The 18,608-nt window shown below is 39.2% G+C and overlaps 1 non-coding gene across 1 annotated transcript; it reads left to right on the top strand.

The window, feature by feature from the left end:
• Positions 1-16,726: 16,726 nt before the first annotated feature.
• Positions 16,727-16,834, top strand: LOC112704372 (small nucleolar RNA R71). The gene has a single exon (XR_003154998.1). It is a non-coding gene; the product is annotated as a small nucleolar RNA R71 (small nucleolar RNA).
• Positions 16,835-18,608: the final 1,774 nt, after the last annotated feature.

Below are 18,608 nucleotides of genomic sequence, written 5' to 3'. Positions count from 1 at the left end.
TAATTGCATTAAAACTTGAGGTACAGCAGAGCTCCACACCCTTAATCTATGGTGTGTAGAAACTCCACCGTTGAAAATACATAAGTGAAAGGTCCAGGCATGGCCGAATGGCCAGCCCCCATGATCTGAGAACTAAACATCCCAAGATGTCTAATACACTAGTAAAAAGTCCTATTTATAATAAACTAGCTGCTAGGATTTACAGAAGTAAGTAATTGATGCATAAATCCACTTCCGGGGCCCACTTGGTGTATGTTTGGGCTGAGCTTGAATGTTACATGATCTGAGGCTTATCTTGGAGTTTAACGCCAAGTTGTAACGTGTTTTGGGCGTTCAACTCTGGTTCGTGACGTGTTTCTGGCGTTTGACTCCAGAATGCAGCATGGAACTGGCGTTGAGCGCCAGTTTACGTCGTCAATTCCCGAATAAAGTATGAATTATTATATACTGCTGGAAAGCTCTGGATGTCTACTTTCTAACACCGTTGAGAGCGTGCCATTTGGAGTTCTGTAGCTCCAGAAAATCCATTTTGAGTGCAAGGAGGTCAGATTCCAACAGCATCAGCAGTCCTTTGTCAGCCTTTTATCAGAGTGTTGCTCAGGTCCCTCAATTTCAGCCAGAAAATACCTGAAATCACAGAAAAACACACAAACTCATAGTAAAGTCCAGAAATGTGAATTTAGCATAAAAACTAATGAAAACATCCCTAAAAGTAGCTTGAACCTATTAAAAACTACCTAAAAATAATGCCAAAAAGCGTATAAATTATCCGCTCATCAATTGCCTTCATGAATCTTGTTGGATTTCTAAATTACATATTGTAGCTAGCCACCATGTAATTTGAATTCACTATCTATTATTAGGCAATTATATGTGGTTGATGCATTTTTTGTTAGGTGATGATTGTTTATTTAGATTTTTATTTAAATCACCTAGTTGATGCAGTGAAATTGAGAAATTGTGAAATTGGATTATAAGCTCATCTAGTATCATTTTTTGAGCTTTTAATCTTTGTAAACTATGCTTGCCATGATTTCCACTTCATGTCAATTAGGTGTTGCAAACAAACTTTTCTCTATCATCCATTTCACAATTGCTTGATTCTTGCTTGAATGTTTTCATGCTTCTTTATTGCTTGTTTGTTTATCTTAACCTACAAGTTTTTTAAAGTATTTCAAGCACACTAGAATGAGTTAAGTGCATGTTTCTTTTGTGTAATTGTGACATAACTTTCTAAGCTAGTGTGTGTGTTCTAAACCGCGCAACTTAGAATACACACACTTGTTTCCTTCATGTCACAAACTAATTCACTCACTCGTGAATATCACCCCATTCTAACAATATATGCTCCCTTGCTTTTGCATCCACTCATCTTACTACCCTATCTTCTATCTTTCATGAGTGAGTCATCATAAGCAATAAGTGTAGCAGGAAGAAGCACACACAGTAGCTGATTGATCCACCAACTGAAGGTGGCAATCCGAAGTCGCCATACCCTCTTTGCTCACTATTGAATGCACCGCGGATGGTGCAACTTTTAAGTGTGGGGAGGTCGTCACCAATCGACAATCTTGGGTGACAATCTTGGGTGACAAAAACAGAATGAAAAACAGGAAGAAAAATAGCACACCCTGGAGGACGCACCTACTGGCGTTTAAACGCCAGTGAGGTTAGCAGATGGGCGTTTAACGCCCAGTCTGGCACCATTCTGGGCGTTTAACGCCAGAAAGGGGCACCAGACTGGCGTTAAACGCCAGAAAAGGGCAAGAAGCTGGCGTTAAATGCCAGAAATGGGAACCAGCCCGGCGTTTAACGCCAGAATTGGCACAAAACGAGATTTTGCTTGCCATTTGGTGCAGGGATGACTTTTCCTTGACACCTCAGGATCTGTGGACCCCACAGGATCCCCACCTACCCCACCACTCTCTCCCTTCTTCTTCACCCATTCACCAATCACCTCAACACCTCTTCCCCAAAAACCCTTCACCTATCAAATCCCATCTTTCTCTTCACCACTCACATCCATCCTTCATAAAACCCCACCTACCTCACCATTCAAATTCAAACCACTTCCCCACCCAAACACCACTTCTCCCCCCTTTTTGGCCAAACACAAAGCCACTCCCTTCTTCCTCATTTCTTCTTCTTCTACTTTCTTCTTTTTGCTCGAGGACGAGCAAACCTTTTAAGTTTGGTGTGGTAAAAGCATTGCTTTTTGTTTTTCCATAACCATTTATGGCATCCAAGGCCGGAGAAACCTCTAGAAAGAGGAAAGGGAAGGCAAAAGCTTCCACCTCCGAGTCATGAGAGATGGAAAGATTCATCTCAAGGGTGCATCAAGACCACTTCTATGAAGTTGTGGCCTTGAAGAAGGTGATCCCCGAGGTCCCTTTTTCACTCAAAAAGGGTCAACTTTGATCAAAGGTTGGACCAAGTCCTCATAAACATTTGTGAAGAGGGCGCTCAATGGAAGAGATTCAAGAGGGAAGCCAGTTCAACTGAGAAGGAATAACCTCAAGCCCATCACTAAGAAAAGGATGGAGCAAACAAGAGACCCCTCTCATCATGAAACCCCTGAGATACCTCAAGGGATGCACTTTCCTCCACAAAACTATTAGGAGCAACTAAATACCTCCCTAGGAGAATTGAGTTCCAACATGGGACAACTAAGGGTGGAGCATCAAGAACACTCCATCATCCTCCATGAAATTAGAGAAGATCAAAGAATCATGAGAGAGGAGCAACAAAGACAAGGAAGAGACATTGAGGAGCTCAAGCACTCCATAGGATCTTCAAGAGGAAGAAAGAGCCGCCATCACTAAGGTGGACCCGTTCTTTGATTTCCTTGTTCTTTATTCTTCTGTTTTTCGAATTTTATGCTTATGTTTATCTATGTTTGTGTCTTGTGATCATTAGTGTCTTAGTGTCTATGCCTTAAAGTTATGAATGTCCTATGAATCCATCACCTCTCTTAAATAAAATATGTTCTTAATTGAAAAAGAGTAGAATTGCATGAATTTTGAATTTTATAACAGTTTAATTATTTTGATGTGGTGGCAATACTTCTGTTCTCTGAATGTATGCTTAAACAGTGCATATGTCTTTTGAATTTGTGGTTCATGAATGCTGGCTCTTGAAAGAATGATGAAAAAGGAGACATGTTACTGAGGATCTGAAAAATCATAAAAATGATTCTTGAAGCAAGAAAAAGCAATGAAAAAAAAATCGAAAAAAATAGAGAAAAGGGGAGAAAAAGAAAGAAAAAGAAATAAAGTTGTGATCCAAGGCAAAAAGAGTGTGCTTAAGAACCCTGGACACCTCTAATTGGGTACTCTAGCAAAGCTGAGTCACAATCTGAAAAGGTTCACCCAATTATGTGTTTGTGGCATGTATGTATCCGGTGGTAATACTGGAAGACAGAGTGCTTTGGGCCACGGCCAAGACTCAATAAGTAGCTATGTTCAAGAATCATCATACTTAACTAGGAGAATCAATAACACTATCTGGATTCTGAGTTCCTAAAGAAGCCAATCATTCTGAATTTCAAAGGATAGAGTGAGATGCCAAAACTATTCAGAGGCAAAAAGCTAAAAGCCCCGTTCATCTAATTAATACTGATCTTCATAGATGTTTTTGGAATTCATTGCATATTCTCTTCTTTTTATCTTATTGATTTTCAGTTGCTTGAGGACAAGCAACAATTTAAGTTTGGTGTTGTGATGAGCGGATAATTTGTACGCTTTTTGGCATTGTTTTTAGTATATTTTTGGTATGATCTAGTTAGTTTTTAGTATATTTTTATTAGTTTTTAGTTAAAATTCACTTTTCTGGACTTTACTATGAGTTTGTGTGTTTTTCTGTGATTTCAGGTATTTTCTGGCTGAAATTGAGGGACCTGAGCAAAAATCTGATTCAGAGACCAAAAAGGACTGCAGATGCTGTTGGATTCTGACCTCCCTGCACTCAAAGCGGATTTTCTGGAGCTACAGACGCCCAATTGGCGCGCTCTCAATGGCGTTGGAAAGTAGACATCCTGGGCTTTCCAGCAATATATGATAGTCCATACTTTGCCCAAGATTTGATGGCCCAAACCGGCGTTCAAAGTCACCCTCAAGATTTCCAACGTTAAACGCCGGAACTGGCACCAAAATGGGAGTTAAACGCCCAAACTGGCATAAAAGTTGGCGTTTAACTCCAAGAAGAGTCTCTACACGAAAATGCTTCATTGCTCAGCCCAAGCACACACCAAGTGGGCTCGGAAGTGGATTTTTATGTCATTTACTCATCTCTGTACACCCTAGGCTACTAGTTCTCTATAAGTAGGACCTTTTACTATTGTATTTTAATCTTTTGATCACTTTAGATCTCTAGATCATCTTTGGACATCTAGTTCTTAGATCATTGGGAGGCTGGCCTCACGGCCATGCCTAGACCTTGTTCTTATGTATTTTCAACGGTGGAGTTTCTACACACCATAGATTAAGGTGTGGAGCTCTGCTGTACCTCGAGTATTAATGCAATTACTATTGTTCTTCCATTCAATTCCGCTTGTTCTTGTTCTAAGATATCACTTGTTCTTCAACTTGATGAATGTGATGATCCGTGACACTCATCATCATTCTCACCTATGAACGTGTGACTGACAACCACCTCCGTTCTACCTTCGATTGGGTGAATATCTCTTGGATTCTTGATTGCACGATGCATGGTTGATCGCCTGACAACCGAGTGCTCGCCTGACAACCGAGCCAACCATTCCGTGAGATCAGAGTCTTCGTGGTATAAGCTAGAACTGATGGCGGCATTCAAGAGAATCCGGAAGGTCTAACCTTGTCTGTGGTATTCTGAGTAGGATTCAATGATTGAATGACTGTGACGTGCTTCAAACTCCTAGCAGGTGGGGCGTTAGTGACAGACGCAAAAGAATCACTGGATTCTATTCCGGCCTGACCGAGAACCGACAGATGATTAGCCATGCTGTGACAGAGCATAGGAACATTTTCACTGAGAGGATGGGAGGTAGCCACTGACAACGGTGAAACCCTTGCATAAGCTTGCCATGGAAAGGAGTAAGAAGGATTGGATGAAGACAGTAGGAAAGCAGAGAGACGGAAGGGAAGGCATCTTCATACGCTTATCTGAAGTTCCTACCAATGAATTACATAAGTACCTCTATCTTTATCTTTGTGTTTTATGCGTCTATCACTATATCCATTTGAGTTTGCCTGACTAAGATTTACAAGATGACCATAGCTTGCTTCATACTAACAATCTCCGTGGGATCGACCCTTACTCGCGTAAGGTTTATTACTTGGACGACCCAGTGCACTTGCTGGTTAGTTGTGCGAAGTTGTGTTAATGCCATGGTATTGAACACCAAGTTTTTGGGGTTCATGACCGGGGATTATTTGAGTTGTGAAAAGTAGTGATCACAATTTCGCGCTATCAGAGGATGGAAAAGGAAACATACAAAAATGGAAGGAGAAAGCAAAACAGAGCTTTAAGGAAACTGGTGTTCACGTGATCGCATGGACGACGCGATCGCGTGCTAGAAGCAAAGATTCAGCGACGCGGCCGCATGACTGACGCGACCGCGCGCCTTAAGCAGAACGCACATGACGCGGTCGCATGACTGACGCGACCGCGTGGCAAGGAAAAGCTCCGAATGATGCGACCGCGTGACCCACGCGGACGTGTGACAGAGGCCACGCACCAGAAAATTACAGAACACGCCCCAGTGGTTATAAAGTGGGGGAAAGCATCCATTCAAAAGGGGGCTTTCATAATTTACTTTTCCATGATTTAGATTTAGTTTTGAGAGAGGTTCTCTCCTCTCTCTCCTAGGATTAGGATTAGGACTTCTCTTAGTTTTAGGAGTGACTCTCAATCCCAGGTTCTTTATTTTATTATTTTATTTTAGTTTGTTAATGTTGGTTTACGAACTCCATGTTAGAATTTATTTCTTAATTAATGTTATTTGAGGTATTCCAATTCATGATTGCTTTCTTTTATTTACATGATTACTGCTCTCCATCTGAAGACATTTTTTATTCAGTAAAGTTACTATTTTCTTCCTTTTGGCTTTGGTTAAGTAATTGGTAACGCTTGAGCTGTCAATAAAGCAGTCATTGAAATTGGGAGTTGCTCCAATAACTCTAGTCTTTCCATCGGAATTAACTAGGACCTGAGGATTAAGCTAATTAATCCACTTGATCTACCTTCATAGTTAGAGGTTAACAAAGTGAGATTAAAATCCAAATTTCATCACTGTTGACAAGGATAGGACCTCCAGTTCTTATACCTTGCCAAGAGATTTTATTATTATTATTTTATGTTACTTGCCATTCAACATACTGCTCCCTTAATTTCTGAAAACCCTACCACTACTTTCTCAAACCCCCAAATTTACAAACTCATAACCAATAATAAGAACATACCTCCCTGCAATTCCTTGAGAAGACGACCCGAGGTTTAATACTCGGTTATCAATTTTAAAGGGGTTTGTTACTTGTGACAACCAAAACGTTTGTATGAAAGGACTTTTGAAGGTTTAGAAACTATACTTGCAACGAGGATTTATCCGCAATTTTCTAGACCACGCAAAAGTTCTCTCATCAAAAAGCACATTGTGGATCCTTCACATGAGTTAATTGCTGAAAATGAAAGATTAAATGATATGATTAAAAGACTGAACGGTGACTTAGCAAAATTTGCTCAAGGTTCTAGTAACTTGGACAAATTACTTGCAAGTCAAAGACCATTGTTTGAAAAATCTGGTTTAGGCTACATAGCCAAGAAAGATGCAGCTTCTAATATTTCCTCTATAAAATTTGTGGCTTCTTCATCAAATACCAAAACCATACCAAACAAATCTGGTATTGAAAATACTCCAACACTTGAAGAAAAATTTGATGAAGTATACACAAGTGAAACTAAGCCTTCACCAAGAACTGGTCCGAGTTCAAACCGGCCAGGTTTGGGTTACATTTCGAATAATGAGGCTGTTTTCAAGAAACCACCATTTTACAACAAAACCTCATATTCGAAAGGTAAAAATGTTCAAAGAAATTCTGGTGAAAATGCTTTTGTAAAGAGGAATAACTTTAATAAAAAGCAATTTGTCAAAAGAAATGCATCTCCTCCAAAAACCAGAAAATTCCAACCATTTAATCATTTCAAGCAATATAACTCACCTCAATTTCAGTGGCACACATCAGAAAATCATTGTGTTAATTGCAAGAAATTTGGTCACTCATATGCACAATGCTTCATTAAAAAAAGAGTTGTTGGAAACAAAAGTTTACAATATTGTTTGTGATTTCAATGCACTTGGGCAACCAAGATGGATTAACTTCAAAGGATCCAAATTAATTTGGATACCTAAGGCTACTTGAAACTCATCATGCAGATTTGTAGCATCCAAGAACAAAAAGGACATGTGGTACATGGATAGTGGATGTTCAAGGCACATGACTGGAAGGTCAACCTACTTCATCAAATTAAATAAATATGATGGAGGTTTTTTGACCTTTGGAGATGATAGTAAAGGTAAAATCATTGCTATTGGAAAAGTAGGTAATGAGCAATCTACTTTCATTGATGATGTGCTTTTGGTATGTGGTTTAAAGCACAATCTTCTGAGTATAAGTCAGCTGTGTGATTTAGGATATTTAGTTATTTTCAAAAGGCTTGAATGATGTGTTGTTAATGAAAAGACAAATGAAGTAATGTTTATTGCCAAGTGTTTCAATAATATGTATGGACTTACTCTTGATGAACTAAAGGATCAAAATGTAGCTTGTCTTCACTCTAAAGAATTTGAAAAGTGGTTATGGCACAAGAGATTGGACCATGCAAGTATGTTTCAAATAAACAAACTTGTAAAGAAAGAATTAGTAAGAGGTCTCCCTTTGATAAAGTTTGACAAAGACATCACTTGTGATGCTTGCCAAATGGGAAAACAAACAAAAAGTTCTTTTAAACCAAAGGAAGACATCTCTACTAAAAGATCACTTGAATTGCTACACATTGATTTATTTGGTCCAACAAGAACTCAAAGGCTAGGAGGTAAACATTATGGTTTAGTAATTGTGGATGACTATACTAGGTTTGGTTGGGTTTTATTTCTTGCACACAAAAATGAAGCCTTTTCGGTATTTGAAACTTTTTGCAAGAAAATTCAAAATGAAAAGGATTTGAAAATCTCTCCTATAAGAAGCGATCATGGAACTGAATTTGAGAATAATTTGTTTGAATCCTTTTGTGAGGAATTTGGAATATCTCACAACTTCTCTTGTCCAAGGACACCACAACAAAATGGTGTTGTGGAAAGAAGAAATAGAAGCATACAAGAGATGACAAGAGCTATACTTTGTGAGAGTAATGTTCCAAAATTCCTTTGGGCTGAAGCAGTTAACACAGCCTACCACATTTTGAATAGAACAATCATAAGAAAATTTTTGAAGAAAATCCCTTATGAAATTTGGAAAGGCTACCCACCAAACTTAGATTACTTGCACATCTTTGGATGCAAATGTTTTGTTTTAAATAACAAAGAATATTTCGGTAAATTTGATCCAAAGGCTTATGAGTGTTTGTTTGTAGGATATTCCACAACTAGTAAAGCATATAGGGTTTATCATCAAGATGCTAGAATTATTGAGGAGTCCATACATGTTACATTTTGTGATACTAACTTGGTGCAAAGCATTTTGGAAGATTGTGATGCAGGAAATCAAGCTCAAAAGGAGGATGAAACCGCTCAAAATCATGAAAAAGAAAATTCTGGACAAACTGAACCAGAAACTGCAAATGCTGAAAATTCAAGAGACAATTCCATTTTGTCTCATGAATCTGAAGGAAATCCTGTAGCCAGCAGCGCCTAGAATCCCTTGGTGACTGAATCTGCCTCCAAGTCCACCAGACCTCGTAAGTAGAGATTCTTGAAGAATTATCCTGAGGAATTTGTCATTGGGGATGTCTCTCATGGAGTGCAAACAAGGTCTTCCACTAGAAAGGCCAATGAAGGATCCAACATTGCCCTTCTATCACAAATAGAGCCTCAAAATGTCAAGGAAGCACTTTGTGACCCTTCTTGGGTTAAAGCTATGGAGGATGAGCTTCATGAGTTTGTAAAGAACCAAATTTGGACTTTGGTTCCAAGGCCAAGTGGAAAGAAAGTGACCGGCACCAAGTGAATATTTCGGAACAAGTTGGGAGAAGATGGTAGCATTGCAAGAAACAAGGCAAGGCTAGTGGCTCAAGGATATGACCAAGAAGAAGGAATAGACTTTGACGAATCCTTCGTCCCTGTTGCCCAAATGGAAGCCATAAGACTTCTCTTAGCTTATGCTGTATTTTGTGGTTTTAAATTATACCAAATGGATGGGAAATGTGCATTCTTGAATGGAGTGATAGATAGAGAAGTGTATGTGGAGCAGCCTCCTAGTTTTGAAAATAAAGAGCATTTTGATCATGTTTCTTAACTACCTAAAGCTCTCTATGGTTTAAGACAAGCTCCTAGAGCTTGGTATGAGAGACTTAGCTCTTTCCTTTTGAAAAATGGTTTTCAAAGATGCACCACTGACACAACTCTATTCATCAAGAACTCTAATGATTCTTTAATTCTAGTCCAAATATATGTTGATGACATTATTTTTGGATCAACCAATAAATCCCTTTGTTCAGAATTTAGAAAACTTATGACAAGCGAATTTGACATGAGTATGATGGGTGAACTTAATTTTTTCCTTGGGCTGCAAATTAAACAAACTGAAAAAGGTATTTTCATTCATCAAGAAAAGTATGCCAAGGAATTAGTTAAGAAATTTGGTATGGAAAATGCCAAACCCATGGGAACTCCCATGCACCCTAATTCAAAATTAGATAAGGGAGAAACTGAGAAAGATGTTGATGAGACTAGGTATAGAGGAATGATAGGTTCTCTTATGTACTTAACTTTCTCTAAACCCGATATTGTGCAAAGTGTTGGATTGTGTTCTAGGTTCCAATCCAAACCAAAAGAGTCACATCTTTCGGCAGTTAAAAGGATCATTAGATATGTTCATGGCACATCCAATTTTGGTCTTTGGTATCCTAAGATTGATGATTTTTCTGCAGTTGGTTATTGTGATGCAGATTTTGCTGGTGATAAAGTTGATAGAAGGAGCACTTCTGGTTTATGTTGCTTCCTTGGAAAGTCCTTAAATGTTTGGTCAAGTAAGAAGTAACCAACAGTGGCCTTATCCACTACAGAGGCTGAGTATATAGCTGCTTCTTCTTGTTGTTCTCAGCTTTTATGGTTAAAAACACAGCTTGCTGATTACAAATTAAAGGCTGAAAATATACCCCTGATGTGTGATAATATGAGTGCCATTAATATTTCTAAAAATCCAGTTTTGCACTCTAGGACTAAGCATATTGAAGTGAAATTTCACTCAATAAGAGAACATGTCCAAAAGGGGGACATTTGCATTCAATTTGTTAAATCAGAGGAGCAATTAGCAGATATTTTTACAAAACCATTAGCTGAGGATAGATTCTGCATGCTGGTGCACGAAGTTGTGATCATCAATGGCGCCATCAACATGGTACGCTCAATTGCAATCTCAACTATTTATCACAACTTCGACAACTAACCAGCAAGTGCACTGGGTCTTCCAAGTAATAAACCTTACGCGAGTAAGGGTCGATCCCATGGAGATTGTTGGTATGAAGCAAGCTATGGTCACCTTGTAAATCTTAGTCAGGCCGATTCAAATGGTTATGGATGATATATGAATAAAGCATAAAATAAAGATAGAGATACTTATGTAATTCATTGGTGAGAACTTCAGATAAGCGAATGGAGATGCTTTGTCCCTTTCGTCTCTCTGCTTTCCTACTGTCTTCATCCAATCCTTCTTACTCATTTCCATGGCAAGCTGTATGTTGGGCATCACCGTTGTCAGTGGCTACAATCCCGTCCTCTCAGTGAAAATGTTCAACGCACCCTGTCACGGCACGGCTAATCATCTGTCGGTTCTCAATCAGGTTGGAATAGAATCCAGTGATTCTTTTGTGTCTGTCACTAACGCCCAGCCTTCAGGAGTTTGAAGCTTGTCACAGTCATTCAATCATTGAATCCTACTCAGAATACCACAGACAAGGTTTAGACCTTCCAGATTCTCTTGAATTCCGCCATCAATTCTAGCTTATACCACGAAGATTCCGATTAAGGGATCCAAGAGATAAACATTCAAGCCTTGTTTGCTTGTAGAACAGAAGTGGTTGTCAGGCACTCGTTCATAAGTGAGAATGATGATGAGTGCACATAATCATCTCATTCATTATGTTCTTGGGTGCAAATGAATATCTTAGAACAAGAATAAGCTGAATTGAATAGAAGAACAATAGTAATTGCATTAATACTCGAGGTACAGTAGAGCTCCACACCTTAATCTATGGTGTGTAGAAACTCCACCGTTGAAAATACATAAGTGATAAAGGTGATCATTGGCTTCGGCCCCAGAGAGGGAACCAGAAGAACCAAGATGAAAATACAATAGTAAAAGGTCCTATTTGTAGAGAACTAGTAGCCTAGGGTTTACAAAGATGAGTAAATGACATAAAAATCCACTTCCGGGCCCACTTGGTGTGTGCTTGGGCTGAGCATTGAAGCTTTCATGTGTAGAGACTTTTCTTGGAGTTAAACGCCAGCTTTTGTGCCAGTTTGGGCGTTTAACTCCCATTCTTGTGCCAGTTCCGGCGTTTAACGCCGGGTAGTTTTACGCTGATTTGGAATGCCAGTTTGGGCCATCAAATCTCGGGCAAAGTATGGACTATTATACATTGCTGGAAAGCCCAGGATGTCTACTTTCCAACACCGTTGAGAGCGCACCAACTGCAGGGAGGTCAGAATCCAACAGCATCTACAGTCCTTTTCAGCCTCTGAATCAGATTTTTGCTCAGGTCCCTCAATTTCAGCCAGAAAATACCTAAAATCACAAAAAAACACACAAACTCATAGTAAAGTCCAGAAAAGTGAATTTTAACTAAAAACTAATAAAAATATAATAAAACTAACTAAAACATACTAAAAACATACTAAAAACAATGCCAAAAAGCGTATAAATTATCCGCTCATCACAACACCAAACTTAAATTGTTGCTTGTCCCCAAGCAACTGAAAATCAAATAAGATAAAAAGAAGAGACTATGCAATGAATTCCAAAAACATCTATGAAGATCAGTATTAATTAGATGAGCGAGGCTTTTAGCTTTTTGCCTCTGAACAGTTTTGGCATCTCACTCTATCCTTTGAAATTCAGAATGATTGGCTTCTATAGGAACTCAGAATCCAGATAGTGTTATTGATTCTCCTAGTTAAGTATGATGATTCTTGAACACAGCTACTTTATGAGTCTTGGCCGTGGCCCAAAGCACTCTGTCTTCCAGTATTACCACCGGATACATACATGCCACAGACACATAACTAGGTGAACCTTTTCAGATTGTGACTCAGCTTTGCTAGAGTCCCCAATTAGAGGTGTCCAGGGTTCTTAAGCACACTCTTTTTGCTTGGATCACAACTTTATTCTTTTTCTCTCTTTTTTTTTTCGTTTTTCTCCCTTTTTTCTTTTTTATTGTATTCACTGCTTTTTCTTGCTTCAAGAATCATTTTTATGATTTTTCAGATCCTCAGTAACATGTTTCCTTTTTCATCATTCTTTCAAGAGCCAACATTCATGAACAACAAATTCAAAAGACATATGCACTGTTCAAGCATACATTCAGAAAACAAAAGTATTACCACCACATCAATATAATTAATCTGTTATAAAATTTAAAATTCATGCAATTCTTCTCTTTTACAATTAAGAATAATTTTTTCATTTAAGAAAGGTGATGGATTCATAGGACATTCATAACTTTAAGGCATAGACAGTAAGACACTAATGATCACAAGACACAATCATAGATAAACAAAAGCATGAAAATTCGAAAAAAAGGGAAATAAGGAACAAGGAGATTAAAGAATGGGTCCACCTCAGTGATGGCGGCTTGTTCTTCCTCTTGAAGATCTTATGGAGTGCTTGAGCTCCTCAATGTCTCTTCCTTGTCTTTGTTGCTCCTCTCTCATGATTCTTTGATCTTCTCTAATTTCATGGAGGAGGATGGAATGTTCTTAGTGCTCCACCCTTAGTTGTCCCATGTTGGAACTCAATTCTCCTAGGGAGGTGTTGATTTTCTCCCAATAGTTTTGTGGAGGAAAGTGCATCCCTTGAGGCATCTCAGGGATTTCATGATGAGTGGGATCTCTTGTTTGCTCCATCCTTTTCTTAATGATGGGCTTGTCCTCATCAATGAGGATGTCTCCCTCTATGTCAACTCCAACTGAATAACAGAGGTGACAAATGAGATGAGGAAAGGCTAACCTTGCCAAGGTAGAGGACTTGTCCGCCACCTTATAAAGTTCTTAGGCTATAACCTCATGAACTTCTATTTCTTCTTCAATCATGATGCTATGAATCATGATGGCCCGGTCTATAGTAACTTCGTACCGGTTGCTAGTGGGAATGATTGAGCGTTGGATAAACTCCAACCATCCCCTAGCCACGGGCTTGAGGTCATGCCTTCTTAGTTGAACCGGCTTCCCTCTTGAATCTCTCTTCCATTGAGCGCCCTCTTCACAAATGTCTATGAGGACTTGGTCCAACCTTTGATCAAAGTTGACCCATCTAGTGTAAGGGTGTTCATCTCCTTGCATCATGGGCAAGTTGAATGCCAACCTTACATTTTCCAGACTAAAATCTAACCATTTCCCCCGAACCATTGTAAGCCAATTCTTTGGGTTCGGGTTCACACTTTGATCATGGCTCTTGGTGATCCATGCATTGGCATAGAACTCTTGAACCATTAAGATTCCGACTTGTTGAATGGGGTTGGTAAGAACTTCCCAACTTCTTCTTCAGATCTCATGTCGGATCTCCAGATATTCACTCTTTTTGAGTTTGAAAGGGACCTCGGAGATCACCTTCTTCAAGGCCACAACTTCATAGAAGTGGTCTTGATGCACCCTTGAGATGAATCTCTCCATCTCCCATGACTCGGAGGTGGAAGCTTTTGCCTTCCCTTTCCTCTTTCTATAGGTTTCTCCGGCCTTGGATGCCATAAATGGTTATGGAAAAACAAAAGGCAATGCTTTTACCACACCAAACTTAAAAGATTTGCTCGTCCTCGAGCAAAAGAAGAAAGAAGAGAGTAGAAGAAGAAGAAATTAAGGAGATGGAGATGGCTTTGTGGTTCGGCCAAAAGGGGAGAAGTATTGTTTAGGTTGTGTGAAAATGAAGGAGTGAAGATGGGTTTATATAGGGGTGGAGAGAGTGGTATGGTTCGGTCATGTAAGGGTGGGTTGGGAGGGAAAATGGTTTGAATTTGAATGGTAAGGTAGGTGGGGTTTTATGAAGGATGGATGTGAGTGGTGAAGAGAAAGATGGGATTTGATAGGAGAGGGGTTTTAGGGAAGAGGTGTTGAGGTGATTGGTGAATGGGTGAAGAAGAGAGAGAGTGGTGGGGTAGGTGGGGATCCTGTGGGGTCCACAGATCCTGAGGTGTCAAGGAAAAGTCATCCCTGCACCAAGTGGCGAGCAAAAATGCTTTTTATGCCAATTCTGGCGTTAAACGCCGGGCTGGTGCCCATTTCTGGTGTTTAACGCCAGCTTCTTGCCCTTTCCTGGCGTTAAACGCCAGTCTGGTGCCCCTTTCTAGCGTTAAACGCCCAGAATGGTGCCAGACTGGGCGTTAAACGCCCATTTGCTGCCCTTACTGGCGTTTAAACGCCAGCAGGGTCTTCCTCCAGGGTGTGCTATTTTTCTTTCTGTTTTTCATTCTATTTTTGCTTTTTCAATTGATTTTGTGACTTTCCATGATCATCAACCTACAGAAAACATAAAATAACAAAGGAAAATTGGATAAATATAACATTGGGTTGCCTCCCAACAAGCGCTTCTTTAATGTCAGTAGCTTGACAGCGGGCTCTCATGGAGCCTTACAGATACTCAGAGCAATGTTGGAACCTCCCAACACCAAACTTAGAGTTTGAATGTGGGGGTTCAACACCAAACTTAGAAGTTGGTTGTGGCCTCCCAACACCAAACTTAGAGTTTGACTATGGGGGCTCTGTTTGACTCTGTTTTGAGAGAAGCTTTTCATGCTTCCTCTCCATGGTAACAGAGGGATATCTTTGAGCCTTAAACACAAAGGATTCTTCATTCACTTGAATGATCAATTCTCCTCTGTCAACATCAATCACAGCCTTTGCTGTGGCTAGGAAGGGTCTGCCAAGGATGATGGATTCATCCATGCACTTCCTAGTCTCTAGGACTATAAAATCAGTAGGGATGTAATGGTCTTCAATCTTTACCAGAACATCTTCTACAAGTCTATAAGCTTGTTTTCTTGAATTGTCTGCCATCTCTAGTGAGATTCTTGCAGCTTGTACCTCAAAGATCCCTAGCTTCTCCATTACAGAGAGAGGCATGAGGTTTATGCTTGACCCTAGGTCACACAGAGCCTTCTTAAAGGTCATGGTGCCTATGGTACAAGGTATTGAGAACTTCCCAGGGTCCTGTCTCTTTTGAGGTAATTTCTGCCTAGACAAGTTATCCAATTCTTTGGTGAGCAAAAGGGGTTCATCCTCCCAAGTCTCATTACCAAATAACTTGTCATTTAGCTTCATGATTGCTCCAAGGTATTTAGCAACTTGCTCTTCAGTGACATCTTCATCCTCTTCAGAGGAAGAATATTCATCAGAGCTCATGAATGGCAGAAGTAAATCCAATGGAATCTCTATGGTCTCATTATGAGCCTCAGATTCCCATGGTTCCTCATTAGGGAACTCATTGGAGGCCAGTAGACGTCCATTGAGGTCTTCCTCAATGGCGATCACTGCCTCTTCCTCCTCTCCAAGTTCGGCCATGTGGGTCATGTTAATGGCCTTGCATTCTCCTTTTGGATTCTCTTCTGTATTGCTTGGAAGAGTATTAGGAAGGAGTTTAGTAATTTTCTTGCTCAGCTGTCCCACTTGTGCCTCCAAGTTTCTAATGGAGGACCTTGTTTCAGTCATGAAACTTTGAGTGGTTTTGATTAGATCAGAGACCATGGTTGCTAAGTCAGAGTGGCTCTGCTTAGAATTCTCTGTCTGTTGCTGAGAAGATGATGGAAAAGGCTTGCCATTGCTAAACCTGTTTCTTCCACCATTATTGTTGTTGAAACCTTGTTGAGGTCTCTGTTGATCCTTCCATGAGAGATTTGGATGATTTCTCCATGAAGAATTATAGGTGTTTCCATAAGGTTCTCCCATGTAATTCACCTCTTTCATTGAAGGGTTCTCAGGATCATAAGCTTCTTCTTCAGATGAAGCGTCCTTAGTACTGCCTGGTGCAGCTTGCATTCCAGACAGACTTTGAGAAATCATATTGACTTGTTGAGTCAATATTTTATTCTGAGCCAATATGGCATTCAGAGTATCAATCTCAAGAACTCCTTTCTTCTGATTTGTCCCATTGTTCGCAGGATTCCTTTCAGAAGTGTACATGAATTGGTTATTTGCAACCATTTCAATTAGTTCTTGAGCTTCTGCAGGCGTCTTCTTCAGATGAAGAGATCCTCCAGCAGAACTATCCAAAGACATCTTGGACAGTTCAGACAGACCATCATAGAAGATACCTATGATGCTCCATTCAGAAAGCATGTCATAAGGACACTTTCTGATTAATTGTTTGTATCTTTCCCAAGCTTCATAGAGGGATTCATCTTCCTTCTGTCTGAAGGTTTGGACTTCCACTCTAAGCTTACTCAATTTTTGAGGTGGAAAGAACTTTGCCAAGAAGGCATTGACTAGCTTTTCCCAAGAGTTCAGGCTTTCTTTAGGTTGTGAGTCCAACCATATCCTAGCTCTGTCTCTTACAGCAAAAGGGAATAGCATAAGTCTGTAGACCTCAGGGTCAACCCCATTAGTCTTAACAGTGTCACAAATTTGCAAGAATTCAGCTAAAAACTGATGAGGATCTTCCAATGGAAGTCCATGGAACTTGCAATTCTGTTGCATCAGAGAAACTAATTGAGGCTTAAGCTCAAAGTTGTTTGCTCCAATGGCAGGGATAGAGATGCTTCTCCCATAGAAGTCGGGAGTAGGTGCAGTAAAGTCACCCAGCACCTTCCTTGCATTGTTGGCATTGTTGTTGTTTTCGGCTGCCATGTCTTCTTCTTGTTTGAAGATTTCTGTTAGGTCCTCTACAGAGAGTTGTGCCTTAGCTTCTCTTAGCTTTCGCTTCAAGGTCCCTTCAGGTTCAGGGTCAGACTCAATAAGAATGCTTTTGTCTTTGCTTCTGCTCATATGAAAAAGAAGAGAACAAGAAAGTATGGAATCCTCTATGTCACAGTATAGAGATTCCTTGAAGTGTCAGAGGAAAAGAAAAATAGAAGGAAGAGGTAGAAGAATTCGAACTTATCAAGAAAGATGGAGTTCGAATTATGCATTAAGGAGGAGTGTTAGTCCATAAATAGAGGGATGTGAGAAAATGGGAAGAAATTTTCGAAAATTAAGTAAAAGATTTTAAAAACATTTTGAAAAACACTAATTGATTTTCGAAAACTTAAGAGTGGAAAAAGAAATCAAGTGATTTTTGAAAAAGATTTTGAAATTAGAAAGTAAAAAGATATGATTGAAAACTATTTTGAAAAAGATGTGATTAAAAAGATATGATTTAAAAGTTATGGTTTTTAAAAAGATGTGATTGAGAAGATATGATTTGAAAAATAATTTAAAAAGATTTGATTTTGAAAATTAATGACTTGGCTAACAAGAAAAGATATGATTCAAACATTAAACCCTTCTCAACAGAAAAGGCAACATACTTGAAATGTTGAATCAAATCATTAATTGATAGCAAGTATTTTTGAAAATGGAAAGAAATTGATTTTGAAAAAGATTTGATTGAAAAGATTTTGAAAACTTGAAAAAAATTTGAATTAAAAACAAAATCTTCCCTCTTGTGCCATCCTGGCGTTAAACGCCCAGAATGGTATCCATTCTGGCGTTTAACGCCCAAAACACTACCCTTTTGGGCATTAAACACCCAACCAGGCACCCTGGCTGGCTTTTAAACGCCAGTTTTCCTTCTTCACTGGGCGTTTTGAACGCCCAGCTTTTTCTGTGTAATTCCTCTGCTGTATGTTCTGAATCTTCAATTCTCTGTATTATTGACTTGAAAAGACACAAATTAAAAATTTTTTGGATTTTTGATAATGAGGAATAATCAAAATGCAACTAAGATCAAATAAACAATGCATGCAAGACACCAAACTTAGAAGTTTGTATACTATTGGCACTAACAAATGAGAATGCATATGAGAATCAAAACACTCAAGTCAAGAGAATTTAAAGATCAGAGCAAGAAAATCATCAAGAACAACTTGAAGATCAATGAAGACACATGAATAAATTCGAAAAATGCAAGAAGAACAGAAACATGCAATTGACACCAAACTTAAAATGAGACACTAGACTTAACAAGAAACATAAAATATTTTTTTGATTTTTATGATTTTGTAAATTTTTTTGGGAT

Source organism: Arachis hypogaea, chromosome 7 (genome assembly GCF_003086295.3).
Source record: "Arachis hypogaea cultivar Tifrunner chromosome 7, arahy.Tifrunner.gnm2.J5K5, whole genome shotgun sequence".
In the NCBI taxonomy this organism is placed as follows: domain Eukaryota; kingdom Viridiplantae; phylum Streptophyta; class Magnoliopsida; order Fabales; family Fabaceae; genus Arachis; species Arachis hypogaea.
This window is presented reverse-complemented; position numbering and strand designations above follow the sequence as displayed.